Source organism: Ovis canadensis, chromosome 1 (assembly GCF_042477335.2).
Source record: "Ovis canadensis isolate MfBH-ARS-UI-01 breed Bighorn chromosome 1, ARS-UI_OviCan_v2, whole genome shotgun sequence".
NCBI classification, from domain to species: domain Eukaryota; kingdom Metazoa; phylum Chordata; class Mammalia; order Artiodactyla; family Bovidae; genus Ovis; species Ovis canadensis.
Window position 1 is genome coordinate 110,720,829 of NC_091245.1, and position 13,554 is coordinate 110,734,382.

Genomic DNA, 13,554 nt, shown 5'->3' on the forward strand with positions numbered 1-13,554 from the left:
GAATACCAGATCACCTGACCTGCCTCTTGAGAAACCTGTATGCAGGCCAGGAAGCAACAGTCAGAACTGGACATGGAACAATAGACAGTTTCCAAATCAGAAAAGGAATACATCAAGGCTGTATATTGTCACCCTGCTTATTTAAATTCTATGCAGAGTACATCATGAGAAATGTGGTGCCGGAAGAAGCAGAGGCTGGAATCAAGATTGCCAGAAGAACTATCAATAACCTCAAATATGCAGATGATACCACCCTTATGGCAGAAAGCAAAAAAGAACTAAAGAGCCTCTTGATGAAAGTGAAAGAGGAAAGGGAAAAGTTGGCTTAAAGCTCAACATTCAGAAAACGAAGATCATGGCATCTGGTCCCATCACTTCATGGCAAATAGATGGGGAAACAATTGAAACTATGGCTGACTATATTTTAGGGGGCTCCAAAATCACTGCAGATGGTGACTACAGCTGTGATATTAAAAGACGCTTACTCCTTGGAAAAAAAGTTATGACCGACCTAGTTCAGTTCAGTTCAGTTTCTACAATCTTTAAATTGCAGCATGCCAGACCTCCCTGTCCATCACTAACTCCCGGTGTTCACTCAAACTCATGTCCATCGAGTCGGTGACACCATCCAGCCATCTCCTCCTCTGTGGTCCCCTTCTCCTCTGCCCATAATCCCTCCCAGCATCAGAGTCTTTTCCAATGAGTCAGCTCTTCGCATGAGGTGGCCAAAGTACTGGACTTTCAGCTTTAGCATCAGTCCTTCCAAAGAACACCCAGGACTGATCTCCTTTAGGATGGACTGGTTGGATCTCCTTGTAGTCCAAGGGACTCTCAAGAATCTTCTCCAACACCACAGTTCAAAGGCATCAATTCTTCCACGCTCAGCTTTATTCAAAGTCCAACTCTCACATCCATACATGACTACTGGAAAAACCATAGCCTTGACTAGATGGACATTTGTTGACAAAGAAATCTCTCTGCTTTTCAATATGCTATCTAGGTTGGTCATTACTTTCCTTCCAAGGAGTAAGTGTCTTTTAATTTTATGGCTGCAATCACCATCTGCAGTGATTTGGGAGCCCTTCAAAAAATAACATCTGACACTGTTTCCACTGTTTCTCCATCTATTTGCCATGAATTGATGGGACCAGATGCCATGATCTTCGTTTTCTGAATGTTGAGCTTTAAGCCAACTTTTTCACTCTCCACTCTCACTTTCATCAAGAGGCTTTTGAGTTCCTCTTCACTTTCTGCCATAAGAGTGGTGTCATCTGTATATCTGAGATTATTGATATTTCTCCTGGCAATCTTGATTCCAGCTTGTGATTCTTCCAGTCCAGCGTTTCTCATGATGTACTCTGCATATAAGTTAAACAAGCAAGGTGACAATATACAGCCTTGACATACTCCTTTTCCTATTTGGAACCAGTCTGTTGTTCCATGTCCAGTTCTAACTGTTGCATCCTGACCTGCATACAGTCAATAAGCCATATATTTCCTGAAGTCTCTGATTCCCTCTGGCACAGAGAGCTAAACTTTATCTCTAGCCACTAAGTCCTAGGGCCTTCCCAATATTTTCTCAAGTAATTTCACAACATACTATAGGGTAAAGACATTAAACATTAAATCTCATTGATAAGGGAACTGAAATTGAAAGGGGGTAATGCAATTGCTCAAGGACAACAAACTATGGAAAACTCTTTAAAAGATGGGAATACAAGACCACCTTGCCTGCCTCCTGTGACACCTGTATGTGGGACGAGAAGTAACAGTTAGAAATAGACATGAAACAACAGACTGGTTCCAAATTGGGAAAGGAGTACAGCAAGGCTGTATATTGTCACCCTGTTTATTTAACTTATATGCAGAGCATATCATACAAAATGCCAGACTGGATGAAGCACAAGCTGGAATCAAGACTGCCAGGAGATATATCAATAACTTCAGATAAGCAGATGACACCACACTTATGACAGAAAGCAAAGAGGAACTAAAAAGCCATTTGATGAAAGTGAAAGAGGAGTGTGGAAAAAGCTAGCTTAAAACTCAACATTCAGAAAACAAAGATCATGGCATCCAGTCCCATCACTTCATGGCAAATATATGGGGAAACAATGGAAACAGTAACAGAGTATATTTTATTTTCTTGGGCTCCAAAATCACTACAAATGGTGACTGCAGCCATGAAATTAAAAGGTTTTGGCTCCTTGGAAGAAAATCTATGACAAACCTAAATAGCATATTAAAAAAGCAGAAACATTACTTTGCCAACAAAGGTCTATATAGTCAAAGCTATGGTTTTTCCAGTAGTTATGTATGGATGTGATAGATGGACCATAAAGAAGTATGAATGCCAAAGAACTGATGCTGTTGAACTGTGGTTTTGAAGACTCTTTAGAGTCCCTTGGACTGCAAGGAGATCCAACCAGTCCATCCTAAAGGAAACCAGTACTGAATATTCACTGGAAGGACTGATGCTGAAGCTGAAGCTCCAATACTTTGGCCACGTGATGCAAAGAGCTATCTCATTAGAAAAGACTTTGATGCTGGGAAAGACTGTAGGCAGGAGGAGAAGGGGATGACAGAGGATGAGATGTTTGGATGGTATCACTGACTCAATGGACATGAATTTGAGCAAGTTCCAAGAGATAGTGAAGGACAGGAAAGCCTGGCATGCTGCAGTCCATGGGGTCGCAACTGAGTGAATGACCAATAACAACAACCCAGCTAGTTTGTGGTGGAGACAGAATTTAAAGTCAGTTGTTTTCTATTAAATGCCCATTCTCTTTATATCACTGTGCCTTGCCTTTTGGAATATTTGCAAATAATTTGTATATTTAACACACCAATATAAAGAAATCTTTTTGGGGGGAGAACAGACATATCACATAAACAAACCCTACATCCACATCCCACATGCTAGTAAAGTAATGCTCAAAAGTCTCCAACTCAGGCTTCAGCAATACGTGAACCATGAACTTCCAGATGTTCAAGCTGGTTTTAGAAAAAGCACAGGAACCAGAGATCAAATTGCCAACTTCCAATGGATCATTGAAAAAGCAAGAGAATTCCAGAAAGAAACATCTATTTCTGCTTTATTGACTATGCCAAAGCCTTTGACTGTGTGCATCACAATAAACTGTGGAAAATTCTGAAAGAGATGGGAATACCAGACCACCTGACATGCCTCTTGAGAACCTATATGCAGGTCAGGAAGCAACAGTTAGAACTGGGCATGGAACAACAGACTGATTCCAAATAGGAAAAGGAGTACATCAACGCTGTATATTGTCACCCTGCTTATTTAACTTCTATGCAGAGTACATCATGAGAAACGCTGGGCTGGAAGAAACACAAGCTGGAATGAAGATTGCGGGAGAAATATCAATAACCTCAGATTTATAGATGATACCACCCTTATAGCAGAAAATGAAGAGGAACTTAAAAGCCTCTTGATGAAAGTGAAAGTGGAGAGTGAAAAAGTTGACTTAAAGCTCAACATTCAGAAAACGAAGATCATGGCATCTGGTCCCATCACTTCATGGCAAATAGATGGGAAAGAGTGGAAACAATGTCAGATTTTATTTTATGGGGCTCCAAAATCACTGCAGATGGTGACTGCAGCCATGAAATTAAAAGACACTTACTCCTTGGGAGGAAAGTTATGACCAACCTAGATAGCATATTGAAAAGCAGAGACATTACTTTGCCAACAAAGATCCGTCTAGTTAAGGCTATGGTTTTTCCAGTAGTCATGTATGGACATGAGAGTTGGACTGTGAAGAAAGCTGAGCACCAAAGAATTGATGCTTTTTAACTGTGGTATAGGAGAAGATTCCTGAGAGTCCCTTGGACTGCAAGGAGATTCAACCAGTCCTTTCTAAAGGAGATCAGTCCTGGGTGTTCTTTGGAAGGACTGATGCTAAATAAAGCTGAAAGTCCAATACTTTGGCCACCTCATGCGAAGTGTTGACTCATTGGAAAAGACTTTGATGCTGGGAGGGATTGTGGGCAGGAGGAGAAGGGGACGACAGAGGATGAGATGGCTGGATGGCATCACTGACTCGATGGACATGAGTTTGGGTGAACTCCTTGAGTTGGTGATGGATAGGGAGGCCTGGCATGCTGCAGTTCATGGGATCACAAAGAGTAGGACACAACTGAGTAACCAAAATGAACTGAACTGAACTGAACTGAACACCCACATTCACCCACATCCACCCTTTCTAGGCCTTTCTCACCACACCCTTCCCCACTTCAGTTTTCACACAGCTCAACAGAGATAAACATTCTACCAGACAGGAAGCAACAACCTCAGACTGTTCAAGATCCTTACCGGAAATTGTAACTAGTGGGTTTTTTTTGTTTTGTTTTTATATTTGTTTTTCCAGTTTGTTGTATAATGTAATGATTTAGTGAATCAAATGGGTTTCATTTAAGGATATTAATCTCTCTGATCTCGTGAAAGCTGAAGGAGCAAACTCAATTCTAAACTCAGGGCTTCCCTGGTGGTCCAGTGGTTAAGAATTCACCTGGCAATACAGGGGACAAGGGTTCAATCCTTCCACATGAAGCAGGGGAACTTAGCTCATTCCTTTGCCACAAGTACTGAGTCTGCGTGCAGCAACAAGTGAAGCCCCTGCACCCTATAGAGACTGTGCTTTTCAATAGGAGAAGTTATTGCAACAAGAAAGCTGCATACCTCAATGAAGAGAAAGAAGCCCATGCTTGCCACTACTAGGAAAAAGCCCGCATGCAGCAATGAAGACTCGGTGCAGCTGAAATAAAATTTTAAAAAATTTTTATGTCTAAACTCACACATAAACCACAAAGGATCCTCTATGACCCACCTCCCAGAATATTGCAAATAAAAGCAAAAATAAACAAATGGGCCCTAACTAAAATTAAAAACTTCTGTACAACAAAGGAAACTATAAGCAAGGTGAAAAGACAGCCTTCAGAATGTGAGAAAATAAAGGCAAATGAAGCAATGGACAAAAAATTAATCTCAAAAATATAAAAGCAATTCCTGCAGCTCAATTCCAGAAAAATAAATGACCCAATCAAAAGATAGGCCAAAGAACTAAACAGACATTTCTCCAAAGAAAACATACATATGGCTAACAAACACATGAAAAGATGCTCAACATCACTCATTATCAGAGAAATGCAAATCAAAACCACAATGATGTACCATTTCACACCAGTCAGAATGGCTGCGATCCAAAAGTCTACAAGCAATAAATGCTGGAGAGGGTGTGGAGAAAAGGGAACCCTCTTACACTGTTGGTGGGAATGCAAACTAGTACAGCCACTATGGAGAACAGTGTGGAGAGTCCTTAGAAAACTGGAAATAGAACTGCCTTATGACCCAGCAATCCCACTGCTGGGCATACACACCAACGAAACCAGAATTGAAAGAGACACATGTACCCCAATGTTCATAGCAGCACTGTTTATAATAGCCAGGAAGCAACCTAAATGTCTATCACCAGATGAATGGATAAGAAAGGGATAGTACACATACACAATGGGATATTACTCAGCCATTAAAAAAAATACATTTGAATCAGTTCTAATGACGTGGATGAAACTGGAGCCTATTATACAGAGTGAAGTAATCCAGAAAGAAAAACACCAATACAGTATAATAACACGTATATATATATGGAATTTAGAAAGATGGTAATGATAACCCTATATGGGAGACAGCAAAAGAGACATAGATGTATAGAACAGTCTTGTGAACTCTGTGGGAGAGGGTGAGGATGGGATTATATGGGAGAATGGCATTGAAACATGTAAATTATCATATGTGAAACGAATCACCAGTCCAGGTTTGATGCATGATAGAGGGTGCTCGGGACTGGTGCACTGGGATGACCCAGAGGGATGGGATGGGGAGGGAGGTAGGAGGGTGGTTCAGGATGGGGAACACATGTACACCCATGGTGGATTCAAGTCAATGTATGGCAAAACCAATACAATATTGTAAAGTAAATAAATAAATAAGTCTAAACTCACACAAAAAAATTCCGCCAGGGTTCACATACCTCCTCATCCCACCCACATTCACACACTCCAAACAAGGCAGCAAAACTGTTCTTAATAGCAAGCTCAGTACTTCTGCCACTGCATTCAGTTCAGTTCAGTTCAGTTCAGTTGCTCAGTCGTATCCAACTCTTTGTGACTCTATGAACCACAGCACGCCAGGCCTCCCTGTCCATCACCAACTCCTGGAGTTTACTCAAACTCATGTCCATTGAGTTGGTGATGCGATCCAACCATTTCATTCCCTGTCATCCCCTTCTCCTCCTGCCCTCAATCTTTCCCAGCATCAGGGTCTTTTCAAATGAGTCAACTCTTTGCATCAAGTGGCCAAAGTATAGGAGTTTCAGCTTCAACATCAGGCCTTCCAATGAACACACAAGACTGATATTCCTTAGGATGGACTGGTTGGATCTCCTTGCAGTCCAAGGGATTCTCAAGAGTCTTCTCCAACACCACAGTTCAAAAGCATCAATTCTTCTGCACTCAGTTTTCTTTATAGTCCAACTCTCACATCCATACATGATCACTGGAAAAACCATAGCCTTGACTAGATAGATCTTTGTTAACAAAGTAATGTCTCTGCTTTGAATATGCTATCTAGGTTGGTCATAACTTTCCTTCCAAGGAGGAAGCATCTTTTAATTTCATGGCTGCAATCACCATCTGCAGTGATTTTGGAGCCCAAAAAATAAGGTCTGACACTGTTTCCACTGTTTCCCCATCTATTTACCATGAAGTGATGGGACCAGATGCCATGATCTTAGTTTTCTGAATATTGAGCTTTAAGCCAACTTTCACTCTCTTCTTTCAATTTCATCAAGAGGCTCTTTAGTTATTACTGGCTTTCTGCCATAAGGGTGGTGTCATCTGCATATCTGAGGTTATTGATCTTTCTCCAGGCAATCTTAACCCAGCTTGTGCTTCCTTCAGCCCAGTGTTTCTCATGATGTACTCTGCATATAAGTTAAATAAGCAGGGTGACAATATACAGCCTTGACGTACTCCTTTTCCTATTTGGAACCAGTCTGTTGTTCCACTGCTACTTCATACAAGATGTCAAAACCTGATTCAACCTTATTCACTAAATCTGCAGTACTAGTGCCAGGTCCATATAGGGAATTTTACGTTGTGATTGCTGCTGTCACCTAATACGCTTACATATTTAAAACCAGCTGTATCCACCAGAAGGAAGCCATATGTATATCTTGGTTCTTCTGTTGACAACTTCTACATCAAACCTCACTTGGAAGCAGGTGATAGGGCAAACCTATGCCACATGTATCCAACTGGATTTCAAGAGATCTTGAGAGTTTGACTTCTGAGTTGGAAGGTGTGAATTGCTACATGTGGATTGTTTAAAAGATGTTGGGTAGCCATGAATTTGACGTGTCTACTGTAAACCCATTCAAAAGACATAAGAGCCACATCATTCACTGATTTCTAGCTCAAGATCGTAGGTGAATGAATGATGGGCCCATTACAGAGAACGGGAGCAGTGGAGGAGGAGTACATCAGAATAGGTGAAGAGATGTGGTTTTAATGCTCAAAGTGTTGAACTTGAGGTTCCTGTGAGATATAAATGGAGATGCTTAATTTAATACCTGACCCTGGAACTTAGATGAAAAGTGAGAACTCTAGATAATAACGTGAATGGAGTCAGAATACAGATGACAGCTGATCCTCTAGAACAGGATGAGATAGTCAGGGCATGCTGAGTGGGGAAAAAGTAGGCCTTGGAGCCACAGGGAGCTCAGACAGGAAATAGCTGAGCAGAAGAGGAAGGGTCAGCAAACAGAACTGACAAAGAAAGGTCAGGGCAGAATGGAAAAGAAGCAACAGTTAATGGGGTTCTGGAAGGCAAGGCAGAGAACATTTCAAGAAGGGTAGGGTTCAGACCCAGCAGACCTTTCTAGAATCAGTTATTAGGTAATTATTCACTTCCTCCAAATTTTATCCCTCATTCCATAACTTTAGTCTGGTTTGATCTGTTATGTTGAGTCAGAATAAACTGAAACAGAGTAGGTAAAAATACAACATGACTGAGGCAACAATAAAAACTTGAGAGCTGACCCTAAGGCTCTTCCAGCTTTTGAATCATATTCTTTTCCCTATATTCTCAGTGCCTCCTCCCTTTCCTATCTCATGAAGACAGGCCCTTTGTGCTGTGCGGACATCTTTCTATTCTCCTGGCCATCTTATCCAGAATGCTCTGTGGTCAAGCATTCCCCCATATCTCTCTGCCCCAATAGACTAAGCTCAGGCTACCCTTATCATACCTGCCCTCCATTTCCTCCTTATCCTTCATGTAGTGCATTTCTATTCACCTCCAGGTCTTTCTTTATATTTCACTTCTTCCAAAATTATTTCAAGTCGTCCCAGCCTAAATCTGGGTTAAGTAATCCTACTGCCAATCCCCATGAAACTTAGGGTCTCCTATATATTAACATTGTGCAAAGAAGTGCCTTGGCTCTGGTTCTGTACAAAATTAAAATCCCTACTCCACTACCTGTGTGAGCGTGGAAATATCTCTTACCCTACTAAGGACCAGTAGGGCCCAATCCATGTTGGTGCTGTGAAAATTGAATTCACACATTTAAAGCACAAAGTAAAGTAACTGAAAGACAAAAAACACTTGGCAAACACTGTGCATTATTATTAATGTCAGTATTGTCACTCTCATCATATTGCTTTATGAGGCCTAATATCTGCCTTCTTCACTGAGATATAAACTCTATAGGGGTAGATATTGAATCTACCTTATCTAAAAAATGAAAGAAAAAAGTCATCTCTGGGACTGGAATCTAGTAAGACTTGGATGCACATTTGTTAATTATATGATTCTCATACACCACATGTAAAAAATAACCCTCTTTCCATTAGACTTTTAAAATATCTTACCTAGTTTAGCAATAATATTTTAAAAGTTATCAGAAATCTCTTTCAATGACTCTTCTTGAAGATGTGGCAGTTTTGCAAAGTATCGCCTTTGCTACCTATGAATGATAAAGTTCTTAAAAAGGCAAGGTTAAAGATCTGATTCTTGGCAAAGAAGTTTATCCATGTTGTTGTGACATACATACAGAATTTTAAAATAACAACTAAAAGTAAAACATAATACCAAGACATATACACATTTCAGAAACTTTATAAAAGTTCTAGTTTGTCTATATTAATAACATTTCACAATAAACTGTGGAAAATTCTGAAAGAGATGGGAATACCAGACCACCTGACCTGCCTCTTGAGAAACCTATATGCAGGTCAGGAAGCAACAGTTAGAACAGGACATGGAACAACAGACTGGTTCCAAATAGGAAAAAGAGTACATCAAGACTGTATATTATCACCCTGCTTATTTAACTTATATGCAGAGTACATCATGAGAAACGCTGGGTTGGAAGAAGCACAGCTGGAATCAAGATTGCGGGGAGAAATCTCAATAACCTCAGATATACAGATGACACCACCCTTATGGCAGAAAGTGAAGAGGAACTAAAAAGCCTTTTGATGAAAGTGAAAGAGGAGAGTGAAAAAGATGGCTTAAGCTCAACATTCAGAAAACAAAGATCATGGCATCTGGTCCCATTACTTCATGGCAAATAGATGGGGAAAACAGTGGAAACAGTGTCAGACTTTTATTATATGGGGCTCCAAAATCACTGCAGATGGTGACTGCAGCCATGAAATTAAAAGATGCTTCCTCCTTGGAAGGAAAGTTATGACCAACCTAGATAGCATATTCAAAAGCTGAGACATTACTTTGCCAACGAAGATCTGTCTAGTTAAGGCTATGGTTTTTCCAGTGGTCATGTATGGATGTGAGAGTTGGACTGTGAAGAAGGCTGAGCACCGAAGAATTGATGCTTTTGAACTGTGGTGTTGGAGAAGACTCTTGAGAGTCCCTTGGACTGCAAGGAGATCCAACCAGTCCATTCTAAAGGAGATCAGTCCTGGGTGTTCTTTGGAAGGACTGATGCTAAAGCTGAAACTCCAGTACTTTGGCCACCTCATGCGAAGAGTTGACTCATTGGAAAAGACCGTGATGCTGGGAGGGATTGTGGGCAGGAGGAGAAGGGGATGACAGAGGATGAGATGGCTGGATGGCATCACCGACTCGATGGACATGAGTTTGAGTGAACTCCGGGAGTTGGTGATGGACAGGGAGGCCTGGCATACTACGATTCATGGGGTCGCAAAGAGTCGGACATGACTGAGCGACTGAACTGAACTGATTCATACAGTATAATCTGAGGAGGCTTATCATTCATTTGACAATGTTTTCTGTGTAATTTAGCATACTCACAATTCTAGTCAGTTTAATAGTAATTTTTTTTTTCCTGAGGTGCCTCAGGGGCCTGCTGAAGCATGCCAAAGTTGTGTGTGCTGTGCTTAGTTACTCAGCCATGTCTGACTCTTTGCAACCCTCTGGACTGTAACTCACCAGGCTCTTACGTCTATGGGATTCTCCAGGCAAGAATACTGGAGGGTGTTGCTATGCCCTCCTCCATGGGATGTTCCCAACCCAGGGATCAAACTCAGGTCTCCTACACTGCAGCTGAAGTCAAAAAACTTTAATTAGAATTTGATGGGAAGTTCCCTCATAGCTCAGTTGGTAAAGAATCCACCTACAATGCAGGAGACCCCGGTTCAATTCCTCAGTTGGGAAAATCCACTGGAGAAGGGATAGGCTACCCACTCCAGTATTCTTGGGCTTCCCTTGTGCCTTGGCTGGTAAAGAATCCACCTGCAATGTGGGAGACCTGGGTTCAACCCCTGGTTTGGGAACATTCCATGGAAAAGGAAAAGGCTTACCCACTCCAATATTCTGCCCTGGAGAATTTCATGGACTGTATAGTTCATGGGGTCACAAAGAGTTGGACACGACTGAGTGACTTTCACTTTCACTTTTCACCAAAATTATCAAAAAGTTAAAAAAGAAAAAACATTTGGTCAGATAGAATCATAGGTCACTGTGAATATTTAAAAACAAATATAGATCAGTTAAACCCTCACTGGTGACTCAGTGGATGAAGACTCTGCCAGCAACCCAGGAGACACAGGAGTCACAGGTTCAATCCCTGGGTCAGGAAGATCCCCTGGAGAAGGGCGTGGCAACCCACCCCAGTATTCTTACCTGGGAAATCCCATGGATGGAGGGCTGCAGTCCCTGGGGTCACAAAGAGTCAGACACGACTGAAGTGACTGAGCACACATAGAGATCAGTTAAAGGCAAGAAAGTCCACACAGTTTTTTCTCAAAGGCAGCATTCTTGTGCACTTGTTCTCTTAGCAGAGAGAAACCAAATCTAGTCCTTCACCAGTCTAATTTTAATAACAGAATCCATTTGACTAATTAAGTGTAATCTAGTCTCAGCCTGACCATGCACACAACTCCTTTTTACTCAAAACATATATCCCAATTTCCTACTGTGTAGTGAAATGTTTTATTATTTTCAGTAACTTTAATTACATATTTAAATGAAAATCCCTAACTATTAAAAACCTTAACTTTAGTGAAAAATGAAAATGGAAGTGAAGTCACTCGGTTTTATCCAACTCTTGGCAACTCCATGGACTAGCCTACCAGGCTCCTCCATCCACAGGATTTTCCAGGCAAGAGTACTGGAGTGACCTGCCATTTCCTTCTCCAGGGAACTTTAGGGAAAACCAAGAGGCAAATAACTGTTACCAAAATCGAGAGGCTATTTTAGATAATTTTCAGAACATAATTATTACTATAGAGTTTACCTAAAAGCTCTTATCACATTTGCATTTAGTTCACTCATAAAAATTTCATTGTACCAAGTTATGTTTCTTGCTAACAAATTTGCCATAGATACTCTTCAAGTCCAAGCAACTCAGATTGATTAAATGAGCTCCAGAGAACCCAGGTAAATCATTTACATCTCAAATTTCTCTTGTATCTGCTTATACAAAACCCAGTCAATCTTGGGCTATATTCAGGGAACTTTATTTATTCCCATTCCCAAATATCCACCTCAGTTCAAACAAAAAAATAACAGTAATAGACAAAAAATAGTACATATCATCCTCTCACATTAGTTTGCCCCCCTTGAAGCAAATCAGGAAAGGATTTGAACATAGGTACCGAGACACTATTCACATATACATACATATACCCCCAAGATAAAAACAATTGCAAAAGGCACACCTCGATAAAATAGCGGAGCCATCAAGGGACTTTACTCTCCAGATCTCAGGGAGTATTGAGGTATTTTCTTTCATTTAGTGAACATAGCTAAAGATCTCTCAGTTTTGCAAAAGTACCCCAGGGGACTGTAAGATGGAACAGAGCTCTGATCATCCACACTTAATTATTCATAACCAGTATTATTAAATATCAAGCAAATAGCAATTAAAAGTACAAATTCCAACATAAATGCACACAAAACAGAAGCAAATGAATCAGTTCTCAAAATGGGTAGAGTCCTACAACAGTTTCCCTCTCCAACAGGGTACCCCAATCAACAAATTGGCTAGTCTCTTAAAGGGAGAGCCCAAATTGAGAGGGGAAATTGTTCCTGGTTGCACTCAGGAGAGCGACTTACCCTCAAGCAAATGGAGGTCTCCACCTCAACATAATACACACAAAAACGCAAATAACAACTATGCTGTGCTAACATGGACAGAAAATCAGAGAAGGTATAGTCTAGAATGCCCATTTCCACTCCCAGGTGGAGGCCTCCAAACAAATCGGCCCAGCTCTCAAAAGAATGGATGCAGTGACTCACTTACTGCAAAGGAAGCCTCCCAAATGGAGTGTAGAGAATTCCCAGCCTGTGCAAGCCAGAGCTGTTGCCAAAATCTTGGCTCCCTGCCCAATGTGAAATAGAAATACAGAGACAGATTTGGAGGAAACAGAAAGAGTGGCTTTTATTCTGTCTCCTGAGCAAGGGGAGAGAACACAACAGGCTAGTGACTCAAGAACTGCCCACTTCCTAGGTGAATTGAGAGATGTTATATACCCTGGGTCTTGTGGTCTAAGGCAGATCATATAGTTCAAAGTAATGAGGTTCTTACATTCTTCCTCTTCCTGCCTTATTTCAAAACAGTCACAGCTCGCATCTGGCAGGCCGGTAATTGGGTCTGTTTGTCTCTGGGTTAAGAGCCTGAGACCTTCTTTCTGAAATGCAAACAGTTATACGGGGTGAATTGCTACAAGAGAGAGAAAGGAGAGCAAACACCAGGAGCAAGATATAATTGACATAGTATTAGGAGGAGGTGATAGTTTAGCTTCATGAAGGACAAATCTAGCTGCAGACACCACAGATTAGCAACGGTTAAAGTAAAACTAGAAGGGATTAACCCTTTCAGGCCCGATTATGTTTCTTCTCTAGCCTGTTCACTGTTCCCTTTACTTTTCTAGTTCTCAAGAGAAAAAAAGCTTCATTTAGATTTTTGCTGCAACAGAGCAACTCACCCAACAGAACCAAATGTGGACCATGGCTCCAGATGTTTCTTGGCTCCAAACAACCTCATGCCA

General features: G+C 41.1%; 1 protein-coding gene across 26 annotated transcripts in view; it reads right to left on the minus strand.

Annotated features, from left to right (window-relative positions):
• The window catches only part of LOC138416307 (interferon-activable protein 203-like), a 72,965-nt gene extending 59,961 nt beyond the window's left edge, over window positions 1-13,004 (minus strand). For 4 of the 26 annotated variants that reach the window (XM_069545150.1, XM_069545327.1, XM_069545171.1 and 1 more), the window contains exon 1: window positions 12,807-13,004. The gene's annotated coding sequence lies outside the window, so the exon portion shown is untranslated. Of the gene's footprint in view, window positions 1-4,702; window positions 4,779-11,185; window positions 11,254-12,222; window positions 12,348-12,619 lie in introns of all 26 variants that reach the window. The other 22 variants (XM_069545243.1, XM_069545202.1, XM_069545210.1 and 19 more) reach the window with 17 other exon arrangements.
• Between the last annotated feature and the right edge of the window lie 550 nt (window positions 13,005-13,554).